At 34.1% G+C, this 7,883-nt stretch overlaps 1 protein-coding gene across 2 annotated transcripts in view; it reads left to right on the top strand.

The window, feature by feature from the left end:
- Positions 1-36: 36 nt before the first annotated feature.
- The window catches only part of LOC111425848 (MAP7 domain-containg protein plexus), a 79,046-nt gene continuing 71,199 nt past the window's right edge, over positions 37-7,883 (top strand). For both annotated transcript variants that reach the window (XM_023060135.2, XM_023060124.2), the window contains exon 1: positions 37-335. The gene's annotated coding sequence lies outside the window, so the exon portion shown is untranslated. The remainder of the gene's footprint in view (positions 336-7,883) is intronic.

Below are 7,883 nucleotides of genomic sequence, written 5' to 3'. Positions count from 1 at the left end.
ATCTACGGCGCAATGCATTGTTGGAATTTTAACCAAAATGGTCGTCGACCGAAGATTCGTGCGGTAGCATGAGCGATTCGGACGATTTCCGGTAATATCGAGTCGCAAATCGTCGAATTTTCAACGGAATCGCGTGTCGGATTTGTGTGCAATATCCGTTTAAAAAGTGCGGTGCCGAAATAGGCTAATCGCGAACAGTTATCACCGTTTAAACGATGTAGTTTTCGCCGTACAATGCAGAGCGTAACCCGAAAAATGATAAGACCAGACCGATGTTTTACTAGTGTCCGGTTTTTTAGCGGTATTCCGTTCGAGGGATAAATACCTAATAAGATGTGAGTATTTTTGATCCCCATTTTCCGTTTTTTTAGGTATTCCAGCACTCCCTAAAACGTCATCAAAAATTTGGTTTAACGTTTTCTTAATACACTCATTTCGACACCCTCTTTCCTTTTCGTTTTAGGTTTTCGTTTTTTTATTGGGTTTTGTATCGTACCCTGGAGGCAAGTTTAATACGATCAAACTTTTTAATTCTATTACTTTTTTTTTTAAATTGTAATACCGACGGACGGTCACTGTGCGCTTATCTACCGGTATATTTAACAGCTGTTCTCCTTTAAATGATATATGTCTTCGGTTCAGATATTGTTTACGCTATTTGACCTATTTAAAGTCTGTTACGAAACGTCTCGACTAGTTTAGTCGAAAGTCGACGGACAAAACGAAAATTGTTTGCTGGTTACGTTGCGTTTCCTTTCTTGTACAATTTGAAAAGTGTAGTCGCGTCAGCTGATTGCAACATGATTCCTACACATCATATTCCTCTTCCATCAGTATCTCGCAATATATTATATTAAAATATTAAGTTGTATATATTTTATGATAGATTTACGTAAAAACCAAAGAAAAAATTGATACATTTATAAACACTATTAAGGAATTGTTTGGCTGACGTGCGTAAAGTAAATTTTTGCAGAGTTTACAGAATCGCTTTCACCTATATACGCGGGGCCTTTAATTAACATACTTAGTCATTAGCTGTGCATTGAAAAATGTATCAATTATGTATGTCTGAAAAAATGCGCTTTGAATAACTAGATTTAATGGTTTCATTGCGCAATGTTATTTTGCAATCCTTTTTTTTTCTGGTGTTTATTGAATAATTCTATGGAACACGTAACTACTTTTTAACAACATTTCTGGAATCATTAGTGCAATTAGTGGGTTTGTGTATTGTCCATTTTCACCAGTGTTATACCAGTTAATTGTAATTTTTACTCAACAAGTGATCATTTAATAGTTTTGTATAAATGTAATGTTGCATCTATGTTTAAGTTTAGTACCCTCTAAAAACGTTCTAATAGTTCGGGTAAAAACGACCTTAATGGGACAAGAATTCATCACCTACCGGAGAACTCATTATACAGGGTCATCCATGACGACCGTCCATTATAACTTTACAGGGTTCTGGCCAAAACAAAAATTTGAAAATTCAGATTTAAGTATTATTAATTGCGTTCTCTTCGACTAAAATATTTTCAGATTTCTAGCACTTCCGATTATACCGGAAGTCGCCACCTACTTTATTTTTTTAAATGGAACACCCTATATATTTTTACATATTTGGATTTGTCTGTTTTCAAGGTTTATGAATAACTTTACTTTTTGCAATTTGATTCTTACGTTCTCGAGCTATTCAAATTATTCTAGAAAAATTTGCTCCAGCAGACATTTGTTAAAAAAATCAGAGAACACTCGATTTTTGGAATATCAATTTAAGATATAGAACATGCGTAAGCAACATGATGGAGTATGTTTTGGTGCCGAGTACGGCTGTCTAGAACGTTTGGTCACTTTACTACGGCACGTTAACTTGCCGAAATTTGGAAATACCATAACTTCATTTTTTTAAATGGCACTCCCATATTTTATTACTTAGTCGTCTTCGTTGTCTCATTTTACATCTTTTGTATCCTATATGTCCTATACCTAACATTTATAGTTTGGGAGATAATTAGGGTTTTTTGAAAAATGCACATAGGTATATATCGATATTTAACCTAGTGTGCCATGAATATCTAGTGTGACCTAGTGTATAACAATATGAACTGGCCTTTTGAAAATTTGCGGACTTCTGATGTTTGATGCCAGCGTTTTACTAAAATATTTTCAGGTTCCGGGTGCTTGTGGTTACACCGGAAGAGGTGACAATTTTCATATTTCAAATGGAACACCATGTATTTCATTACATTTTTGAAATTTTTGTTCAATTTTAGGCCACTTGTATGTTGCAGCCGAGACGTACGCGCAATTATTTGGTTGCACTCTCCATAAATTATTATCAAATTCAAATAATCCTCATTACTAAATTCCAAACGTGGCATTTCTTGAGAACAGATCACTACAAAAAGTAACCTAGTCATCACACCAACAGAAATAAACTATAGCTTTAGCAAATGTCAAACTGTTTACTCTTTCCTTACTGATCCTCTAATAATACATAACCACAACAACATTCCCAACACAATTTTTTTTTCAAAAGTAACGATGTAGTTGACATTTTTTATTGAAAAATGTTATAAAACTCAGGGTGTTCCATTTGAAATATGGAAATTGTCACCTCTTCCGGTGTAACCACAAGTACCCGGAACCTGAAAATACTTTAGTTAAAAAGCTGGCATCAAACATCACAAGTTTGCAAATTTTCACACCTTCACTTCATTCGGTTATTCACTAAGTCGCACTAGGTATTCATGACACACTAGGTTAAATATCGATATGTGTGTGCATTTTTCAAAAAACCCTAATTATTTCCCAAACTATAAATGTTAGGTGTAGGACATATGGGATATAAAAGATGCAAAATGAGACACCGAAGACGACTAAGTAATAAAATATGGAGGGTGCCATTTAAAGAAATGAAGTTATGGTACTTCCAAGTTTCGAAAAGGTAACGTACCATAGTAAAGCGACCAAATGTTCTAGACAGCCATACTCGGCACCAAAACATACTCCATTATGTTGCTTAAGCATGTTCTGAATCCTAAATTGATATCCCAAAAATCGAGTCTTCTCTGATTTTTTGAACAAATGTCTGCTAGAGCAGATTTTTCTAGAAAAATTCGAATAACTCGAGAACGGCCGAATCAAATTGTAAAAAGTAAAGTCATTCATAAACCTTGAAAACAGACAAATCCAAATATGTAAAAATATACAGGGTATTCCATTTAAAAAAATAAAATAGGTGGCGACTTCGGGTATAACCGGTAGTGTTAGATATTTGAAAATATTTTAGTCGAAGCGAACGCAATTGATAATACTTAAATCTGAATTTTCAAATTTTTATTTTGGCCAGAACCCTGTAAAGTTCTAATGGACGGTCGTCGTGGATGACCCTATATACCAAGACTAGAATTGTATTGATTATTTCCTGGATTATATACAAGTAGTTTTCAACCCAACAACACAGGGGCTAAGAGTTTAGCTGAATTATTATTGTATATGATGAAGATGTCATCCACGTATCGGCATAAAAGAATGTCTTTAACAAAGAGATTATATTTATCCGAGAAAAGTTCATTTTCAAAAGCATTTACAAATATATCTGCTATTATTCCAGAAATGGGAGAACCCATGGGTAGCTCATCCTTCATTTCATAAAAGTTATTATTAAAAGTAAAAAAATGTAGTTACAAATGATTTCTAGAAGGTTTATGAAGCTATTAATTTCCAGAATACTTAGATTATGGATATCATGAGTGGTAATGAGATGTTTTTTAATGATGTTTAACGTATGTATAATTGGCACATTTGTATATAAGTTTTTATATCAAAAGACAGCAGTCTGAAGTTGTTGTTTAACTTTTTGATTAAATCTGCTGAGTTTTTTATGCTATATTGGAAAACATGCTGAAAAGAATCATAAAGGAAAATTTGTGAAAATTTTGATACTACAAGTGGGAGTGTTACCAATAATGGGTCTGATACTTTTATCAGGTTTATGAAGCTTAATTAAACATTTTATGCCTGGTATAAGGGGATTCATGACAGAGGAATTAAAATTAGTGATATTAAATTTATTAAAATAGGTGGAGTTCGTGCCTGATGATGTGAAGTTGTTCACGAAACTAGTCGCACCGAAATTGAAATAAAAATATTTGATGAAAAATACTTGATTAATTTTATAATCTCTACAATTATGTATGTCTGAAAAAATGCGCTTGGAATAACTAGCTTTAATGGTTTCATTGCGCAATGTTATTTTGCAATCCTTTTTTTTCTGGCTTATTGAATAATTCTATAGAACACGTAACTAATTTTTAAAAACATTTCTGGAATTATTAGTACAATTAGTGAGTTTGTGTATTGTCCATTTTCACCAGTGTTATACCAGTTAATTGTAATTTTTACTCAACAAGTGATCATTTAATATCATTAATATCAATAATGTATCACTGTTTAAGTTTAGCACCCTCTAAAAACGTTCTAATAGTTCGGGTAAAAACGACCTTAATGGGGCAAGGATTCGTCACCTACCAGAGAATTTCCTGGATTATACAGGATGTCCGCTGAGGTATCCGAGAAACTTCGTATATGAATTCTATGATCAATTTTAAGCATAAATGATTCTAATCACTTTTCTCGAAATCCAAACGGTTGTTGAGATATCGAGATTTGAAGTTACCAGATCGTATGGATAGATACTAAACAGTAAATAACATGTTGCTCGGTAATTGAATAATTAGCCATTTAATTGATATTGGAATAAAATTGTTGGCATTCAGGTCATTAATTGTCATCATTGTTATCAGTTGTGCTAAAATCATGCCTGCAACTTATCCACATGAAGAGTATGCGAACATGGTTTTCGTGTATGGATATTGCAACGGTAGTACCAGCGCCTCAGTTAGGGAATATCAACGACGATACCCAAACCGCCGTCTTCCAAACAAGCAAACCTTCGGTAGAGTCTTCACAACTCTTCGATTAAGAGGTGCGTTCCCTAAATCGACTTGTGAAAGAGAAATTAGGCGAAGAAACAATGCTGCAGAAGTGCTTGAGGCTGTTGAAAATGATGATGGTACTACTGTGCATGACACTTTGCGGGAAAACGGACTGCATCCCTATCATTACCAACCAGTTCAACAACTTCTTCCCGGGGATCTTCCCCAAAGAGTTCGCCTTTGTGAATGGTGGAGAAATCATCTGGATACTCTTTCAAGAACTCTTTTTTGTGACAAAGCTACGTTTACTAGAGATGGAATCAACAATTTTCATAACGAACATGTGTGGAGATTCGAAAACCCTCATACTGTTCGAGAAACCCATTTCCAGAGTAGATTCTCCGTAAACGTTTGAGCTGGAATAATTAATAATGTTGTTATTGGACCGCATTTTTTCGACGGAAATTTGAAAAGCGAAATGTACCAGGCTTTTTTGGAGAACGATCTACCTCTATTACTTGAGGACATTCCTATTCAACTTAGAAGAACAATGTTCTTTTTACATGATGGTGCTCCCGCCCATTATGCAAGAATTGTCACGAATTTCCTCAATGAACAGTATCCAAATCGATGGATAGGTCGTGGTGGTCCCATCGCTTGGCCACCGCGATCTCCGGATCTCACCTCACTAGATTTTTTCATGTGGGGACATGTGAAGACACTCACGTATTCAACGGGAAAGCCTAATAATAGAGACCAACTTATACAAAACATTCATGCAGCGTTTCGAGAGGTAAAAAACAATATGGAGAACTACAACTGGAAACGAGAGCTCCGACAAAGGATTGAATTATGCATTGCACAAGGCGGTGGTCACATTGAGCAGCTTTAATAATTGCAGTGTCATTAAGCTTTTATTACAATAAACCGCAATTTTTCCATAGCCAACCTAACAATGTGTTGTACTGTTTAGCATCCTATTCATACGATCTGTCAACTTCAAACTTCGATATCTCAACAACCGTTTGGAATTCGAGAAAAGTGAATAGAATCATTTGTGCTTAAAATTAATTATACTTAGAATTCATATACAAAGTTTCTCGGATACCTCAGCGGACATCCTGTATACAAGTAGTTTTCAACCCAACAACACAGGGGCTAAGAATTTAGCTGAATTATTATTGTATATGATGAAGATGTCATCCACGTATCGGCATAAAAGAATGTCTTTAACAAAGAGATTATATTTATCCGAAAAAAGTTCCTTTTCAGAAGCATTTACAAATATATCTGCTAATATGCCAGAAATGGGAGAACCCATGGGTAGCCCATCCTTCATTTTATAAAAGTTATTATTAAAAGTAAAAAAAATTTAGTTACAAATGATTTCTAGAAGGTTTATGAAGCTATTAATTTCCAGAATACTTAGATTATGGATATCTTGAGTGGTAATGAGATGTTTTTTAATAATCTTTTTATGTATGTATAATTGGAACATTTGTATATAAGTTTTTTATATCAAAAGACACCAGTCTGAAGTTGTTATTTAAATGGATGTTGTTTAACTTTTTGATTAAATCTGCTGAGTTTTTATGCTATATTGGAAAACATACTGAAAGGAATCATAAAGGAAAATTTGGAGACTTTGCAAGTGGGAGTACTAGTGTTGCCAATAATGGGTCTGATACTTTTATCAAGTTTATGAAGCTTAATTAAACATTTTATACCTGGTATAAGGAGATTCATGACAGAGGAATTAAAATTAGTGATATTAAATTTATTAAAATAGGTGGAGTTCGTGCCTGATGATGTGAACTTGTTCACGAAACTAGTTGCACCGAAATTGAAATAAAAATATTTTCATCGTTCACAAGTAGTTTATTTTAATTGATGAACTTGATTAATTTTATAACCTTTACAATTATGTATGTCTGAAAAATGCGCTTTGAATAACTAGATTTAATGGTTTCATTGCGCAATGTTATTTTGCAATCCTTTTTTTTCTGGTGTTTATTGAATAATTCTATGGAACACGTAACTACTTTTTAAAAACATTTCTGGAATCATTAGTGCAATTAGTGGGTTTGTGTATTGTCCATTTTCACCACTATTATACTCGTTAATTGTAATTTTTACTCAACAAGTGATCATTTAATAGTTTTGTATAAATGTAATATTACATGCAGTCTATGTTTGTGTGTCACTGTTTAAGTTTAGCACCCTCTAAAAACGTTCTAATAGTTCGGGTAAAAACGACTTTAATGGGGCAAGGATTCGTCATCTACCAAAGAACTCATCATATACCAAGACTAGAATTGTATTGATTATTTCCTGGATTATATGCAAGTATTTTTCAACCCAACAACACAGGGGCTAAGAATTTAGCTGAATTATTATTGTATATGATGATGATGTCATCCACGTATCGGGCATAAAAGAATGTCTTTAACAAAGGAATTATATTTATCCGAAAGAAGTTCTTTTTCAAAAGCATTTACAAATACAGGGTGCGGCAAAACTCCCTCCCTAATTTGTAACTTGAATAAAAAACAGATGGTACAAATTAACGAAACTGTATTAACATGAATGAAATCTGCAGAATGGGAAGTTATGCTATTATGTTTTACAAGTTTCGTTTTTTGCTCAAGTGTTTTCCTTCGTTATCAATGCATTGCCGAATGCGAGTTCGAAAGTTCGCCATTACACTAATCAAAATTTCTTGAGGAATACGAGCAATCTCTTCTTGAATCGTTTGTCGTAGGGCTGGCAGAGTCCTCGGACGATGTTTGTAAACTTCAGCCTTAAGAAACCCCCATACACAAAAATCACGGGGAGTTAGGTCTGGAGATCGTACTGGCCAGTGGATGTTTCCGCGCAAAGACATATAGCGTTCTGGGAACAGCTGCTTCAGTTCTTGAAGAGATCTCCTGCATGTGTGAG

The sequence above is a fragment of the Onthophagus taurus genome, chromosome 7 (assembly GCF_036711975.1).
Source record: "Onthophagus taurus isolate NC chromosome 7, IU_Otau_3.0, whole genome shotgun sequence".
Taxonomy (NCBI): Eukaryota; Metazoa; Arthropoda; class Insecta; order Coleoptera; family Scarabaeidae; genus Onthophagus; species Onthophagus taurus.
The sequence above is the reverse complement of the archived record's forward strand: the minus strand, read 5'-3'. Positions and strand labels throughout refer to the sequence as shown.